The sequence below is a fragment of the Macrotis lagotis genome, chromosome 5, assembly GCF_037893015.1.
Source record: "Macrotis lagotis isolate mMagLag1 chromosome 5, bilby.v1.9.chrom.fasta, whole genome shotgun sequence".
Classification (NCBI taxonomy): domain Eukaryota; kingdom Metazoa; phylum Chordata; class Mammalia; order Peramelemorphia; family Peramelidae; genus Macrotis; species Macrotis lagotis.
The window spans coordinates 36,362,513-36,381,634 of record NC_133662.1 but is presented as its reverse complement, the minus strand read 5'-3'; positions in this window follow the sequence as shown (position 1 = coordinate 36,381,634).

The window sequence follows — 19,122 nt, the reverse complement described above, 5'->3', positions numbered from 1 at the left end:
TAAACTGCAGAATTAACCGTGTCACCTCCATCCTCCTATTTAGCTATAGAATCAAATGTAAAATCTCCTCTTTGTCTTTTAGTGCCCTTCACAAACTGGCCCCCTCCCTCCTTTCCAGGCTTTCCCTTCTCCATGCAGTCTATGATCCATTGACCCTGACACCTCCTTACAATTCTTCTAACAAGATACTCCATATTCTAGTTCCATGCATATTCACTTCATGCCTGAAATACTCTTCCTCCTTATCTCACAAAGATTATTGGAGTGTTTTTAAATTCAAAAAATATTTCCTCACCACCCACTGAAGCACACTGAAACAGGTACTGAGAGAGAGAGAGAGATCCAAAATTAAAATAAAACACTATCCTCATAGAACTTGCAGTCTCATAGGAGGGAAAGATATAATAAACACAGGTAACTAGGGGAATTCATCACATATTGTCAATTTACAAATTAGTTATATAAGAGATTGATATTCAATATTATTTTTTCCAGGTCTACTCTTGATCATTTTTTGAGAATTAAGTGCAATACTGAAAAATTACTTCAAAACCTACAAAGTATTATGTGAATATGTAGGAAATAATAAATAATATAAAAATTATCAAATAATATTTTAATCAGCATTCAAGGGAACCACAAACTAGACAAAATTAAAATGACTTTCTCAAGTTGAATTCAACATTTTTCTTTCTTTTTTATTTTTGGACATATGATTTCATTGATTTCACATTTCCCAGTAAGGAATTTTCCTCTATCAGTGTAAATAGTCTTAGAGAATCACCTAGAGCACTAAAAGTCAGTATCAAGTCAGCATTTATTAGGTGCATACTGTTTAAGTTAGTAGAGGGATATAGTCCTAGGCATGGATAACTTACAGTCGTGGTACAGGGGATTCTTAATCTTCTTTTTGGAGTGGTACAATGGGTAAGAGTTCTAGACCCGGAGTTCAGATGACTGAGTTCAAATTCTGCCTCAGAGATTTATTAGCTGTGTGACTCTATGCAAGTCATTTAATGTCTCCAGTTTTAGTTTCCTAATCTATATAAAGAGTATAACAGTAAAAACTATTTCACAAGGTTGTTGTGATGATCAAACAAGATAATATACATAAAATATAGTGCTTTGAAAATTTTAAAGCATTATAAAATGCTAATATAATGATGATAAAAGTGGTGATGGTGATCAGCAGGGTGACGATGGACCCTCTTTGGTAGTCTGATGAAACCTATTGACCCCTTCTCAGAATAATATTTTAAATGCATCAAATAAAATATGTGAGACTACAAATGAGACAATTATATGGAAATAAAATTATCAAAATTTTTAATTCATCAAACCTCCTGAAATATACATGGATTCCAGTTTAAGAACCTCTAGTTTAGTAGAAAGACATAAAGAAATAACAGGATGTAAATGTGTATCAAAACAAATTTGGGACTATACACTAATGTTAATAAGACCTTAAAAGCAAGATTTGCTTCAGTAATCAAAAGAATTGACTGTACTTTTTCTGCATAAAAATAAAAATGGTATAATGATATTTATTAATGGTGATTCAGTCCTTGAACTTTCCACAGTGCTCAGTGTCTCAAAGGGTTTAAATCTAAAGTGACAAAGCTAGATTGTTCAAATTTGCTGAAAAGCTAAGCTAAATCACAGTGCTTCATGTTATTAAATGCACTGGTCCATTTCCATCTAAATTGATCTTGGGATTTGAGTTGTATTAAAAAAAAGTTCAGTTAAATTTAATTGACTGCAGAAAAATCTCCTGAAAAACAACAAATAAAAAAAAAGAAAAGAAAAGAAAACCTTGTTGAATAATCAGCATTTCCTATTCATTCTTTATAAAACTGGGTCACATCTAAATGAAATCCCCTTATTGAAGCTGATTATTATTTTCCATATTAAACTCACAAAGAGGATAACTCAAGAATTAAAGTAATTCTTTACTTAAAGTAAAGGACTATATCACCATAAAATATGGCAGCCCACCTGACCCCAGATGATCTTCCTGAAATTTTCAGCAAACAATTTTTTAAAACCAATTTAACCACGACATAGGAATGAATTATGACAGTATAGCCAATCTCCTCACAAGTACCATTAGTATACCCAAACACTGCCAGAAACAGTACCACCAAACCTGAATGAAGACTGAAGACTGCCCTTTAGAAGATCTCATTGGAGATCTTCTCCATGGACTAGATGGTCATAAATTTGGGATGTTGTCAAAGATTTCATTTTTAGTCAAGACATGAATGAATCAGACAGTTTTTGAGCTTCCTTCCAACTCTTCAGTGTGACCTTTTTATTCAAATCATGACTCTTCCCCTTCAATATATTTGACCTTGGGCAAATCACTTAACCTCTCTGAGTCTCAAGTTCCTTCATTGTAAAATGAGAGATGTTGACTGAGATGACCTCAAATGTCTCTTCTATCTCCAAATCTATGATCTTATTAGCCCATAAGTCTATAACTAAGTATTTATGAAAAGCTTCAAATATTTGGACAAATTTCCAAGTTTTCAAAAAGGTTTGCTAAATATATTGAAACAAAATGCAATTAATTTTTAAATTTTTTTTAGCTTTATAATCTCAGAAAAGGAAACAATACCATACCAGGAATCAAATTAAAAATCTTGAGAACCAGAAAAAGTATGACCAAAAATAAAGTTATTTCTCACCCAATCAGTCACAGGAAACAAGAACTTCCTTGGGATAGATTTTAAAATAAAAATATCTATCCAATCTAATTTAAGAGGTGGAATTTAGCCAGGCTGGTACCCTATTGGTTTAGATTATACTAGGCCCTGAAATACTCATGGGTTATCAACAATTAATCAAAAGAAATTTGCTAAATCATAAGGATAGTCAACAAAGATATTCAAGTCATGGTTGATCAGCAGAGCAGGGTGTGGTGACTCATCAAGTCTTGGGACATCTCCCAAGTCTGAATGACTTTGCTTCTTAGAAAACTAAGAAGTCACATCAGTGTGATCAAAAGCTAGCAGGAAGCTGCCAAGACAAGTAGATGGTACTTAAGCTTAGACAATTAAGAAATGATATAGCTTTGTTGTCTTTAAGGGAAAAGCTAGATAACCCATGTTGGGGTAGTAGGAGAGAAAATATGACGGATAGGGAGGCTATCAAAGAAGGCACCCAAGTTTTTATTAATGAGTCACATGATCAGAAACTCCTACAAATAGAAGCCTACATGAACAATTCATGATTTTGTTCAGAGACTTCTAGTATAACTCTTGCCATATTGTGTGACATAGCTGTAGTTGTCAGAAATTAACAGTCTACTAAACGTTTTCTAAAAATCTCAGTCAGTCTATTCCCTAATATACAGATGGACTGTATATTGCATAATAGATGCCAAGTCCTTTGATTATCTCAGTAATTCTCAAATACATCGTTTGCCATTTGAAGGTTTTACCAGTCTGGCCTGTTTCACCTTTCCTGTCTTATATTTTCCTCCCTACCCACAACTCTATGATCCGACCATACTTAGTTACTTGCTGTTTCTCATATACAACATTGCCTTCCAGGTTCCATGATTTTGCAGGAATATTGTCCTACCTCCCTTCCTCCTCTTAGAATACTTGACTTCCTTCAAGACTCCATTCAATTTATTCAACCCAAGAAGCCAGGCACTACGTTATGAGTTGGAGACACAAAGAAAGATATATATTCTAATGGGAACAATAATATGTAAATATCTGGATATATATTTTATATATATATATAGAATATATGAAGGAAATCTGAAAAACAAAATGATGGCAGTGGGAGGGTGGTGATAAGTGAGATAGAAAGGGTAGGAAATATCTTTTGCAGAAAGCAAGATTTGAGCTGTCTTGGAATAAGTCAGGGATTTAGAGGCAGAAATGAGGAGGCAGAGTATTCTAGGCATAGATGGCAGGCAATGCAAAAGGTATGGAAATGGGAGCTGCTGTGTTAAGGTAGAGGAATAGCAAATTGGCTACTGTAGCTGGAAATGCATGAAAGGGGATAAGATGGAAGATGGCTTGAAAGGTCAGAAGGGGAATCTCAAAAATAATATTTTCTAGTGAGTCTTTTCCAGTCCCCTTAATTATTGGAGCCATCTGCTTTTAATATATATATATATATATATATATATATACATATATATATATACATATATATATATACATGTATATATATATATATATATATATATATATATATATACTGATATTCTGAGATATATATATCTACATAGGTATATATTCTCCCCCATTGGAAAGCAAGTTCCTAGATGGAGACATCTAAATGGCTTGGTGGGTAGAGTGCTGGCCCTGAAGTCAGGAGGACTTGAGTTTAAATCTGTTCTCAGTCACTTACTAGCTATGTGACCTTGAGCAAGTCACTTAACCCTGTTGCCTTGCATCATGATCCATCTCCAGTCATATTGATTCATTGGTTCCTGGACTCAGATGGTTCTGGAGGAGAAAATGAGACTGGTGACTTAGCACAGAATCTCCTCACTCAAATCTCATTCATGTGCTTGTCATGGCATCACTTCCCTGATATCATGGTCTTCTTTGAAAATGAAGGAGAAACATTAGACAATAAGCTCCTTGAGGGCAGGGATTATTTTCACCATTCATTACATCTATGGTACTTACTACAGTGTCTACCACAGAATAAGAGGTAGGCTTAATGGTCATCAACTTATTTATTGAAGGGAGGAAAACATCTTCATGAGATTAATATTGATCATAATGACAGCCATATCCTGGTTAATTGCTAATGAACCAAAAAAGCAGTAAAGCTTTCACAGTATTGTCCATTGCAATACTGTTCAAGGGATCTTTAGACTAGAAAAGACAGAAATGTGAAGAAGAAAACCTCATAATTTCATCTACCAAGTCAGATATATCAGAGTAACCATGGAAACTAGGAGGTACAAGGGGAAATGTACTGAGCTTAGAATCAGAAAAATCTGAATTCAAATGTGGCTTCACCATACTTAGTAGATGTGTGACCCTACACAAATCACTTAACTTCTGTTGTCTCAGTTTCCTCAACTGCCAAATGGGGATAATGATAGCAGCTATCTTCCAGGATAGTTGTGTGGATCAAATAAGATTGTATTTGTCAAGTCTTCAGCACAGTGCCTAGCTTATAATAAATACTATAAAGATATTAACTGTGATTATTATTAGCTATTACCAAAAGGTATATCGTTATGGAAGAATAGAATTATTCAAAAGAAGAAATTAAGGAAAAAAGGAATGGTGGAGTAACAATGTATGTTATGAAACACTCCAGTGAGACTTTGAGTGGTTCAGTTCTACCTTGTTAAGAGTGTTAGACCTTCAGTGGTTATGTAGCCAAAAGAAAAAAGGCAACTCCCATCTTCTCTCACCACAGGCTACCTTTTCTCACAAAGAAGGTGCCTACATCTTCAGTGATCTGGGCACTAAAGGGACACTCTTTCCTCATTTGAAATTTTTCTGTGCTCCACAAATAGATAGGAGTGAATCTGGAACATTATTTGTCTCCAATTCAGAACATTACTCTGGGGAAGCATGAGTAACATCCTCTTGTTTACTTCTCTAGAGCTATTCAGGAAAGTCTCAAAAGAGTTAATGTTGCATGATTTTATACATGCTCACATGTAAAGGCAAAAATCTCAGTTATCACCAAACATAAAGTTTTGCAGATTCAATAAAACAAGGAATATTTCACAAAGTTTACCAAATACTTTTACTTGTTTAGCTATAACCTTACAGGACCCTTCTCAGTCCACAAAAAAGAAGAAAGCATAAAGGCAAAGAAAATTAGCTTCCTATCTCAAGCAGAATCCAGATCCAAATTAAACTTTCCTTCACCATAAGGACTTGGGACATGGAGTCATTTCAGCAATACATCTTTCTCAGAACTGTCCTGGGTGAAAGTTTGTCCATGATTTGCTCAGTGCATAAGACCATCAAACTTCAGACTGTACAAAGTGTGTTCCTTTCAATACAGGACACATCAAAATTCTCTGAGTCTCTGATGATGTTTGTATTTCCTTCCTGAAGCATACCATGAATTAGTCAGACCATGAATTAGATTTGAGTGAAGAGGTACTCAGCTAAGTCACCAGCCTCACTTTCTCCTCGGGAATCATCTGGATCCAGTGGTCATACATGAATCAGAATGACTGGAGATAGCCCTGGATGTGAGGCAATCAAGGTTAAGTGACTTGCCTAAGGTAGCACAGCTAGTAAGTTATTAAGTTAAACTACTATTAGGGCAGCCATGTGGTATAGTATTTCAAATTCAATGATGTGATGGTTTATCTTTCATTCTCCAAGAAGACCATGACATCAGGGATGTAATAATGCCATGACAAGCACATGATAGGATATTGAGTGAAGGTGTGCTGTGCTAAGTCACCAGCCTCACTTTCTCCTCCAGAGCCATCTAGGTCCAGTGGCCAGATATGAATTAGGAGGATTGGAATCCCCCAGATGCGAGGTAATACGTAACTTGTCCAAAGTCACACAGCTAGTCAGTGGCAAACATCTAAGGCTGGATTCAAACTCTAGTCCTCCTAACTCCAATGTCAGTGCTCTATCCACTATGCAACCTAGTTGCCCCAGCCTTCAAACTCAATATAGAGAATCACAGAAATTATATTATGGGTAATATATTGCAGACCAATTGGTCCCCCCAAAAAAGATAATAAATTTGTAAAAAGATCACAAATGTTGAATGGAGGTAGTGGTAAAAGACTTCAAAACTTTAAATGTTACCACTACATGTATAAAATCCTAGACTTACCTCAAAAATAATTTCTTCTTCAAAAGGTGGAAAAATAATGCCAAGAAATATTCTTCTAAACAAAAAGAAAGTTCTAATTGTCAAAGTAGAGTTTCTGATGAATAAGAGCAGAAAAGTCAAACATCATCTAACTCCAAATTTGGGTAGATTAGAATTAAGAGAAAGAAAAGATAGGAGCCCATAATCTGAAATATTATAGAGGATGTAGTACCAAGAGAGATAAAAGAAATTCTGATGAAAAAATACAAATGATTCAGGAGAAAAAGAGAACATAAAGTAGTATAAAGAGAATAGTGTGGTAGCATAGGCAGTCACAGATCAACACTACAGGAAGAGTTGTGAAAGGTCATTACCATTTTGGAAAGCAATTAGAAGTATACACAAAAACTTTCTGAAAAGTGTGTGCCCTTTGAGCTCACTGTTCCACTGCTAAGCCTATAGTCATAAGAGATTGAAGAAAGAAGAAAAGATCCTTTTAATAACAAGAATATTTATAGCAGTACAGATCAACCTGGGTTTTTAAAAAGATTCTGGCACAATTCTTTAGGAATAATACCAGGCCTAATAAAGCTCAGAAAAATTTGCGATGTAGAAGTGAATGCTAAAGTGAACAAAAAAAAATAATCTTTTAGTTATTTTGAACCAGGAAAAAGATCAAAGAAAGAATAGGACTACTCTTAGGGTGTTATAAGGATGATGATAAAGGACAAGGGGAAAAACTAGAATTATTCATCTCTTATTTTGCTTCAGTTCTCTCTATGAAGGAAACAATCTTTGAACTAAGAAAAATAGGATGAAAATAGTTAACAGGACAATGATAATCAAGATGAGTAAGATGTTGGCAGTACTTTGTTCTCAATGAATTCAAATTTCCTGATCTAGTTGGACCACATTGTAAAGCTTAGAAAGAAATGTGAAATTATTGAATTATTCTTCAACTGTTTTCTCATAAATCGAAGAAACCTAAAATTAAAAGTAAACAAGCAGGAAAAAAATTATAGTAAGTTTCTCTAATAAAGGTCTCATTTCCAAGATATGTTAAAAACTCCTCCAAATTTATAAGAACAGAGTCATTCCTCAACTTATAAACCATCTAAGGATATATAAATAATTCTCAAGTCAAGAAACCTGGCCTATAGATAGCCATATTTGAAAATTAACTAAATAACTTAAAAATTAAAGAAATGTAAATTAAAACATTTCTGAAATTCTATCTCATACCTACCTAAATCTCAAAGGAGGCATCTTGGAGGGAGCATGAAAAAAACCAAGAACATTGAAGCACTACAGGAAGAGTTATGAAAGGATATTACCATTTGGAAAGCAATTGGAATTATACACAAAAACTTTCTGGAAAGTGTGTGCCCTTTGAGCTCACTGTTCTACTTCTAAGCCTATAGTCATAAGATATTGAAGAAACAAGAAAAGAATATTTATAGCAGTACTTTTCGTGGTGTTAAAAAACTGAGAACTAAAGGACTATCCATCTATTGAACAAAGACTGAATAAACTGTGATATATGAATGTGACAGAGTACAGTTATATTATAAAAATGTGGGAATAGATTATTTCAAAGATGTAAAAAAATATCCATGAACTGATGTATAGTGAAGTTAGCAATACCAAAAGAACAATTGGTGCTAGAACATCAAAATTACAAAAGTGAATGATCTTGAGGATTTTTATAAATTTAGGAAGAATGAAATGAACAGAACCAAGAGAATAATTTAAACAACAGCTGAAAGAACTTGTCCACATACAATGATAACTCAAGATTCAGAGAGCCAGTGATGAAACTCTATCCATTTCAGAGAGATGTTGATTTAGGATAAAGAATACTTTTATATACACTATTGAGCGAATTTGTTTTGCTTAATTTTGCTTATTTGCCATAAGAAATATGTGTTTCTTTTCTTTTTTAATAGGGTAGGGCATGGGAGGGAAAGAAAAATAGCTTTTTGTTAACTTAAAAAATAGGTGGGGTACTACAGATGTGAAATGTGGCATCAACTTTCAGATGAGGTTAGTATGTTATTGGTTTTACTTAGCTGTTTTACTTTGTTACAAGAGATCTCTCATGAAATAATTTGTTTTTGTAATATAAAAACAAAACCAATACATCCTTTTAAAAGATGAAGTTAAGTAATTTAGAATTCAACGAATAGTGGTTAATGAATCAATATTAACCTAGTTGAAGATCTTGAAAAGAAGACAACTGCCCAATGCTTTATACTAAAGTCCTGAAAAAGAAAAAGAAAGTTTTTGCCGCCAAAAGCTTTTGCAATGTCAAATGATTTAACATCAGAAACTGAAAGGATTTTCTCAATGGAATCAAAAAGAAAAAAGTAATGCCTTTTACCTCTGCACCTTGGGAACATAGGACAACTCCATCTGACTTGGAGTTGAAACCTTCCAAATGTGCTAACTCTTAGAATATGAGATTCTTGAGAACATGAACTATTTTACTTTTCTATCTGTATACCCAGTGCTTAGCACATAATAAGCATGTAATAAATCATCCTCTGGTGATCAGGCCAATCCATTGATTGAGTATTGAACTTGAAGTTAGGAAGACCTGAGTTAAATTCCTACCTCAGAAACTTACTAGTTGTGTAACCATGGGCAATTTAATTTCTCAGCTTAGTTTCCTCATCTGAAAAATGAGAATAATAATGCCTAACACAGAGACTTGTAAGGGTTGTTATAAATGGCTAGTGAATCCTTAGTTCAGAGTGATTAAAATGGCTTTTATTAAGGAGTCTTCGTAAAAGACCTCTTCTTTCAAGGGGAGAGGGGCACTGAAATCCCAAAACACTAGGTCTTATATGCCCTTTGAAAGTCCTTCCCCTTTGTGCCAATCATTGGCTGGGGTCACAATTTAATTGATACATTTGTCTCCATATGTTTTCCCCACCCTGTGCTCATTATACTAATAAGCAAGAACAACTACCTCCTTGAGCAGGAGCATAGACTCTCATTCAACCCCTGCAAATATTTCTTTAATGACCTTTTTTCCCTTTGTCTAACTCTCTCCTTCCTGTAAACAGGATGAATGCAGGTCAGAAGCACCTATTCACATCTTTTTATAATGTTTTTCAAATAAAAAGGCTCATAGTCTATGAGGACATTTTTGACCAGAAGAGGAAAAATATGAGCCATAGGACAACAATCCTCTTGCTTCCTTGCCACCTAAATTCCCACAATCTCCCCTGTCCATCCTGATGCTGATCACTCTCCCCAGGTCACTTGAATTTAGGCTACTAAGTTGTAAAAGTGCTAATTACAAATATTTCTATGTTAAGACAAACTTAAAGCATTGATCAATTAAATGGCAAATAGTTCTACCTTATTCTTTATTGAATAAATCCAATATAATCATTTTTCAACATTCATTCCTTCATCCATTCAACATTTAAATACTTTTACCCTACCCTAATATTACACTAGAGGGCAGCAGAATAGAATCTATAGCACAATTTAACACTAAGACTACTCCAATCTAGTCAGAAATCAAAATTAATTCTTCTTACCAGAAAATGTATATGAGAGGAAGTTGTGCAATTAAACCTTCTACATAAAATACTGATAATATCTTAGGAATTATTTCTCCATTGAAAAAAAATTCCAAATTTTCTTTTAACTGAAAGGACTCTGAAAACAGGTTTCAACAAGTTCCAGCTTTCTTTCTTTCCTTTAACAACTCAACAAATATTTACATTATTTGTTCAGGGAATTAGGATAGGTGTGGAAGATACAAAGACAAAAAGTAGATTAGCTTCTGCCCTCATTAATCTTTCTTTTTTTTCCTTCCCTCATTCCTTGTTTCTTCCCTGCCTTCCCTCCCTAGTTCCTTCATTCCTTCCCTCCCTTTTTTCTTCCTTCTTCTTTCCTTCTTTTATTCTTTTCTCTTTTTTCCCATCCTTCTTTTCTTCTTTTCTCCCATTCTTCCTTCCTTCTCATCCTTTCTCCTTTTGTTTCTCCTTCCTTCCATTCATTTCTTCTTTCTTTTTTCCCTTTCTCTTTCTCCCTGAAATAAAGACCCAGGGAAAAAAAAACAAATGAAAACTCCAGCACAGTATCCTGAGATGACTCTTCATACTATGTTCATCATCATGCCCTAAAATAGTGTTGTTCTTGCTGCTATCACGCTGGAATTGTCCTAGATGGATTACCTCAAAGGGTAATCATATTTGTTAATGATCTGTGAGAGTAACATGAATATATTATGTTTTTCCAAGTTGAAAGATAAGCAGTAAATAACCACCTCAAAATGTCCTAATGAATTGATCAATAATAGTTATTCATATTTATGTATTCTTTAAAAATATATATGTATATAATATGCTTTCAATATGTTATTAATTTAATCTCCATAGCAACCCTATAAGATAGATAATGTTATTATCCACGATTATGGATAAACAACTTGAAGTTCAGAGAAGTCAGTGATTTGTCCAACCTCACACAGTTCAAATATGCAAATGGTTCTGTGATCTCATCCATTTAAATTACACATTGGATTCTATCCATGCTTATCCATCCTATGTCACTCTTATCTATCTTCTCCCAAAAGTTTAACACAGGGAGAACATTTCCCCGAGCATCGAAAGTCTTCCTTCTTTCTCCTGACATTAGCTGGATACCAATGGGGTACCTGGGTAACTAGGTGGTCCAGCAGGTCACCTAACTGCTCCATTGATCCTGGACATCTCATATAGTCCTTATCTTTACCATCTTTAAAATCATCAAGTGAGTCAGATGTTTGCTAAAGCACATATGGTAGTTTGGTTTAGATGGTCTTATCAAGTTCTCTGTAGAATTTCTCTGCCATTTCATCCTCACTAACCAAAACTGACACATAAAAGTTACAATTATTTTCATGGTGGTCTTTCTGCAAATACTTTTTCCTTAGTATTACATTATATAATGATCAAATGATTCATGTTATAATGTTTCTTTTTTTACCTCTGGGAATAAGATAAAAACTTACTTTGTCAACCCCTTTTTTGCCTTTTCAAGAAGTACCTGTGAACCTTTCATAATAGAAATCAGAGGTATTTTCATGAATAACACTGAATATATTACATAACCTCTTTCAGCCTTGATTTCTTCATCTGTAAAATGGGGGTAATAGCAGTCTTGCCTCAAAGGGTTGTTGCAAGAATTCAGTGAGATAACAGATGTAAAATGTCATGAAAGACCTTAAATATATAGCTATGATTTCACTTATAGATATGATGTTACACTACCATTATCTCGGGTATCTCAAAATATTTTATTTGCTCATCACTATTCTGAAATTTCTGTAGTTATTAGAGTTATCAATAGAATACATGCAATCACTGCCTTTCAGTCAGTAGATTAAATGTAATAATAATAATAATAATAATAACTGTTGCTTATATAGCCCCTACTATGGGTCAGGCACTATGCTAAGTGATTTACAAATATTATCTCATTTTATCATTATAACAACCCCAGTTGCTAATATTATTATATTGCTTACCATAAGCAAGGAAACTTTGCAAACATTACCTCACTTAATCTCACAACCACCCTGGGAGCTAGATTCTTTTGTTATCCTCATGTTACAGATGAGGAAATTAAGACAAGCAGAGATTACATGAGTGGCCCTGGGTCACACAGCTTGTAAGTGTCTAAAGTCAAGGTCAATATAATTGGTTGCCTTAATATGTTTTGCATGACTTCACATGTATAATGAGTATCACATTACTTGATTTCTTAATGGGTGATGGTGAAACTGGAGAGAGGGAGAAAATTTGGAACTCAAAATTTTTTAAAATGAATGTTAAACAATTAAAACATCTAAAAATAATAATTGATTTACCTTGTAATCCTATGAACTTTATTTCCTGTGGTCCATCACATGCACAGAATAGGTTAAGAACCTCTGGCTTAAACATATCTCAGCACAAAGAGATTAAGTGATTTGTCCAGGATCACACACTGAGTTACAAAGAGAGCTGCAATCTTCAATCAAGATTGTGTCTCTAGGGTCACAGAATCCTTAGGGCTTGAAAGGATGTCCATAGTTTTACAGTGTAGAAACAGAAAGGGATACCTGTCACCATTTGGCCCAAGTCTCTCCTTTCACAATTAAATAAACTGAGACCTGGACAGCTATGTGGCACAACGGATAGAGCACTAGGCTTAATGTCAGAAATACTCATCTTTCTGAGTTCAAATCTGGTTTTAGATACTTAACTAGCTGTGTGACCCTGGGCAGGACACTTTATACTGTTTGTTTCAGTTCCTTCATCCATAAATGAGTTGGAGAAGGAAATGGCCATCCTTCCCAATATCTTTGCCAAGAAAATTACAAACAGGATTACAAAAGTCATACATGCCTGAAGATGGCTAAACAACAACAAACTGAAACCCAGGAAAGTTAGGTGACTTGCTCAAAGTAACCCAGAACATAAGCTATCCAGAGGCAGGATTTGAACCCATGACTTCTGATCCCAGATCCGGTGTTCTTTCCATTGTACCAGATTGATGAGGAAGGTGAGGTTTTCTGGTGCTAACCCAGTGCCCATTTCCACTATACCACACTAGTCTCTCAGCTGACTTCCTTGAAAGATGTGAAGAAAAACAATTTTAAAAACCAAAGAATTGAAGTCGCTGTTGTTGTTCAGTCATTTTCAGTCATCTTCAGCTCTTCATAACTCCATTTGGGGTTTTCTTGGCAAAGGTACCAGACTGAGTGGTTTGTCATTTCCTTCTCATTTTACAGATAAGGAAACTGAGGCAAGTGTTAAGAAACTTGCCCAGGGTCACCCAATTAATTTGAGGTTAGTTTTGAACTCAGGAAGATGAATTTTTCTCACTCCAGACATAGCATTCTACCCATGTGCTACCTAGCTACCAATGAGCCCTATAATAACTTAATAGAGACCATTAAAGAAAGTACCAAGACTGAAATGATCCATTTTCTTCCAGGAAAGTCAACAAAGAGACATTCAGCCCTACTTAAGTTAGTTCTCCCTGCTGGGCAATATTCTACTGTTTTTTATTTCCAGAGATTCTAACCTGGGTCTTCCATGTTATCAGATGAATATCCCCAGTTTCAATACTGCTAAAATAAATTGTGCCCAAATGCCACTACTTTCTAAAAATAGATTTAACACTATCTCTGGTCATGACTTGTTTGTCAAGCTATTCTTCATATGGGAATTACTAACCAGAAAATCAAATTGGGGGGGGATTTTCTAAGGTTGTTTAGAGAATTCTTCTCTAGCAACCATAGACCAGGGCAAAAGCACCTAACTCAGTTTCTGAAGTCTGGCCATATTTTCAAAAGAATGGACTCAGTGAATGATGCTTTTGTTCTATCCCATTAGAACATAGTTCCCAGCACAGCCAATACAGTGGCATAATAGCTGACATTTCAGGTTTTTTCTGTTAGGTTAACAACTGCTGTTTCCATGCCAAATTGCCTTTGGCATTGGCTCATAGTTCACATGCCCTTCTGCCCTGCTTCAATGCCTGGACTTAACATTTCTGAGGACAAAAAGAGGGTGAATATTGAAAGTTGATGTTTCTAATTTGATCCTGAAATTCCTTAAGTATCTGAATAAAAGATGAACCAAAATAAAGTCAAGGATTGGGTCATAAAAACAAGAGATGCACCACTTCCATCTTCTCAGTAGAGAAATGTGGAGCTATGGGTACAGAATGTTGTATACTTGGTTGTTGGTTTGCTTAATTCCTTTTCTTTGCTTCAAGGAAAAGTTGTATTGAGGAAAGATGGTTAATACTGGAATATGGTTACTATCTTGAACCTACATGATCTTAGCTGATTTCAGAAGTTAAGCAGGATCAGTCTTGGTTAACCCTTGGATGGGATTACATTTGGGAATACCAGGTGCTTTTGACTTTTTCCTTTGGGGTAACTAGGTAATGTGGTAGATAGAGCACAAGGCCTGGAGTCAGGAAGATGCATTTTCTTAAGTTTAATTCTGACCTCAGACACTTACTAGTTGTGTGATCCTGGACAAGGCATTTAACCCTGTTTGACTCAGTTTTTTTCATCTGCAAAATGAGATGGAGAAGGAAATGGCAAACCATTCCAGTATCTTCACCAAGAAAATCCCAAATGGAGTTATGAAGAGTCAGACACAACTAAAACATACATAGCTGTGGTATCAAAAGCAAAAGGCTTTAATAAAACTTTTTTTTAAAAAAAAGAGATACAATGAAAAAGAAAAAAGATAGCCAGAATTTGAGTATTTTACAATGTTGTTCAGTTAGCAAGCAATCCAAAAGGTTATTTGGGGAAAGTAAGAAAAATGTGTAAAAGGTGATCACATGGTGGTGATAAGGTTTTGTTTTGTTTTTTTTAATTTAAGCAATTGGATAGCTAACTTGTATTTACCTACACAGTATCCAATCATACTAGCTTTTCCCATCAGTTAAATAATCTAAATTCTTTAGCTCACATTTTTAATCTTTGAACTCTTTTTTTTTCAAGAATAAACACCCACTATGTCATCATTTACAGTACAACATGAAGTTTTCCTGGAACACTGATCATCCCAATTCCTTGCAACAAGCTTATCACAAAATATCAAGATGAGACTGGTTTATTGTCCAGGTTTCACAGGCATACAACAATGAATTTGGCACAATGGCTCTGTAGACCTTCAGTTTTAGAGGCAAATACCTTTTTTCTCCCACACTTTCTTTGAAATCTCCCAAACACTGAGCTAACTCTGACAATGCATGTATCAACCTTTAAAGTATACTTCCAAAGTAAGTAAACTTATCCACAGTATTCAAAATTTCTCCATTTGCTGAACTATATATAAATATATGAATAGTTTTATATATGATGCAGTGTTGGCTGGTGAAGAACCTCTATTTTCTTGATTTTAAATGGCAGACCAATTAGCACAAGTCACAGAGAAGTGATCCTTACTCCATCACACCTAAGACTCAGGCTGAATTAAGTGTAAAATCATATGGAAACAAAAAAATTAAATACCAACTCTCCCTCTACTTTAGTCTTAACTTGTGGCCTTTTTAAGTTAATTTATCAATAATGCAGTAGCTGACCTCGAAGCCATTCTCATCTTCACTGAAGGCATCCAACAACAATTGGATGCTGTAAACAACAAGTTAAAAAGCATGGGCATATCACCCTATTTCATTCCATTGGTGACTGGGAAAAAGTGAGAGAATTATTCATCATCCAGGACCCAAGCAAGCCATCATGGAACTAGAATACAATACTGATGAACTTCTCTGGGCAGCAAAATTTTCCCATGATTTTCTACAAGCCCTCATACCTGACATTATCAAAGACCTTGGCCAGATTGACAAACATTGTAGACAGACTTCTCTTCTGCTCCTGATATTTCTTTTGGAATTGTCAGGCCACAAACATTATATTTCCTATTCCTCGACCTTGAGAGCCTGACTCTCAGATTGATGAACATCTTCTGGGTGATGGATTAGCCTATTAAGGAGGACTCTGGTAAAAATCTTTCCTACAATGACTAAGAGAATTATCTGTGATTGTCACGGGTCAACCCATTTTATTTTCTTTTATAAAGATGGAAATGAAGGCATCCTTGAAATCCTAGGAGACAACCTGCTCTTGTCATATAACTTAGAAGATTTTAGTAACTTTTGAATGAGCAGTGAACCCCTTCCCTTGTAAATCTCAACTAGAATAGAATCAATCCCAGGAGCTTTGCCATGAAAGAGGAGTCTAATATCATTCAAAACTTCTTCAGTTGAAAGTTCAGCTAGAGAGGGATTGACTTCAATCTAAGGTGATTTCTGATCTATGACAATCTGTTGCATCTCTCTGAGATAGTCTCTTTATCAATATGACTCCATCATTTATCTTTGCTCCATAAATAGTCTTCAGGGCATCATGAAAGTATATTGGATTATTACTATCAGTGAAAAATTGAATTTATCTGCCAAGAATCCTGCATCTCTTGCACTTTACTTTTAATAAAGTTAAATTTTGCCTCAGAGAGGTACCACTTCACACCTCTCAGATTGGCCAATATGACCAGAAAGGATAATGATCATTGTTGGAAGGGATGTGGGAAATCTGGGACACTATTACACTGTTGGTGGAGCTGTGAACTCATCCAACCTTTCTGGAGAGAAATTTGGAACTATGTCCAAAGGGCAATAAAAATGTGCATACCCTTTGACCCAGCAATACCACTACTGGGTCTATATCCTGAAGAGATGAAGAAAAAGGGTAAAAACATTACTTGTACAATATTCATAGCAGCCCTGTTTGTGGTAGCAAAGAATTGGAAATCAAGTAAATGTCCTTCAACTGGGGAATGGCTTAGCAAACTGTGGTATATGTATGTCATGGAATACTATTGTTCTATTAGAAACCAGGAGGAATGGGATTTCAGGGAAACCTGGAGGGATTTGCATGAATTGATGCTGAGTGAGATGAGCAGAACCAGAAAAACACTGTATACCCTAACAGCAACATGGGGGTGATGTTCAACCTTGAAGGATTTGCTCATTCCATCAGTGCGACAATCAGGAACAATTTGGGGCTGTCTGCAAAGGAGAGTGCCATCTGTATCCAGATAAGTAGATGTGGAGTTTGAACAAAGTTCAAGGACTATTCCCCTTAATTTAGAAAAAAAAGATATCTTATTGTCTGATCTTGTTACCTCTTAGAATTCTTGTCTCTTCCCTAAGGATATGATTTCTCTCTCATCACACCCAATTTGGATCAAGGTACAACATGGAAGCAAAGGAAAGACTGACAGATTGCTTTTCATGGGCGGGGGGAAGGAAGTAAGATTAGGGGGGAAATTTTAAAACTCAAGTAATACCTTTAATAAAAATTTATTTAAAAATTTTTGCCTTAGAGAGAGAGATGAACTGTCCTGAAGAGTCCTTGCTTTTTGTTTTGTAGCTTCTGAATTTCCCCCATGATTTTTGTCAAACCAATCTAGATGTTTGAGAGTGTTCTAGTCCAGATAAACAAAAGTGGTGTTGTACACTAAATCTCTGAAAGTTTCTCACTCCTTTTCTACTCTACTGTTACTAATTGTGTGTTGGCTCAATTTTCCCTCTAAGGTTGCAATAAACTGTTCACCCACAGGAACATGTTCTAATCTATTGACATTATATCTTCTGTAGTCATCTTGCATTGGGACCACTGTTTTTGTTGAAATGTTTAGCCTGAAAAGGAGAAGTCTGTGATCAGTTCAGTATCACTATATATTACCTTCACCACTCTCACATTCTGTCTGTCTCTCTTCTTTTACAATGACAATGTCAGTGTTGGTGATGAAAAAGGTCATGAGAAGTGCAAGTCTTCAGTAGTATGTGATCCTTGCTATTGCTGTTTTCAACTCCATTCCTCTCAAGGATGTGCCTACTCTGTCATTAAAGTCATCCAGAATTACAAATTTGTCCTCTTTTGGCCCATTTATGATAATAGACTCCCAGCCTTCATAAAATGTTTCTTTGATTTCATCAGGGTTTTAATGGTAGGAGCATATATACTGATGGTGGTGGAATAGTACTTTCCTGCAAGAGGCAATTGCATTGTGAAGGACCTTTCATTCACTCCTTTTGGAAGGCATACAAGTTTGTTGACAGATAAGTTTTGATTGCATAACCTATGTAAGCTTCACAGAGTTCCCTATCACTTAGGCCACTTCAGAAAAACATACATACAGCTCCAAGTTCAATAAGTTGGCCTTCATTTGTTAATCTTGCTTCATTCACATTTGCTATTTGGATGTGATAACTGCTAAATTCTCTCAACAAGAGTTGTTGGTTTTTCAGGTCTACTGGATTTAATGTCATCCATAAGCATGTCCACATTCCATGTACCCATTGTGAGTGGAATCATATTGACAAAAGTTTCTGTACATTTGTGTGTGTGCCTTCGTGTGTGTGTGTGTGTGTGTGTATTTCTGTGGGTTCTGATCACAGGGTAGGATCCCTGCCAATAAGCAAATCAGGGCTAGAATATGTGGAGACAATTTTTAGGGCATCTTTTCTAACACCTTCCTCTTTCCAGGAAATGAGAAGTGTGATTCTTTTAAAGAGTTGTACAGGAACCAGGAGAACATTATACCCAGAAACATTATGTGATGAATATCTATGATGAACAGCCCTACTCAACAATACAGTGATCAAAGACAGTTTGAAAAGACTTGTGAAGGAAAATGCCATCCACACCCAGAGAAAGAACTATGGCATCTGAATTCAGATAAAAGCATACTATTTTCACTTTTAAAATTTATTATTAGTTTTTATTTCTTGTGGCTTTTCCCTTTTGTTCTGATTCTTCTT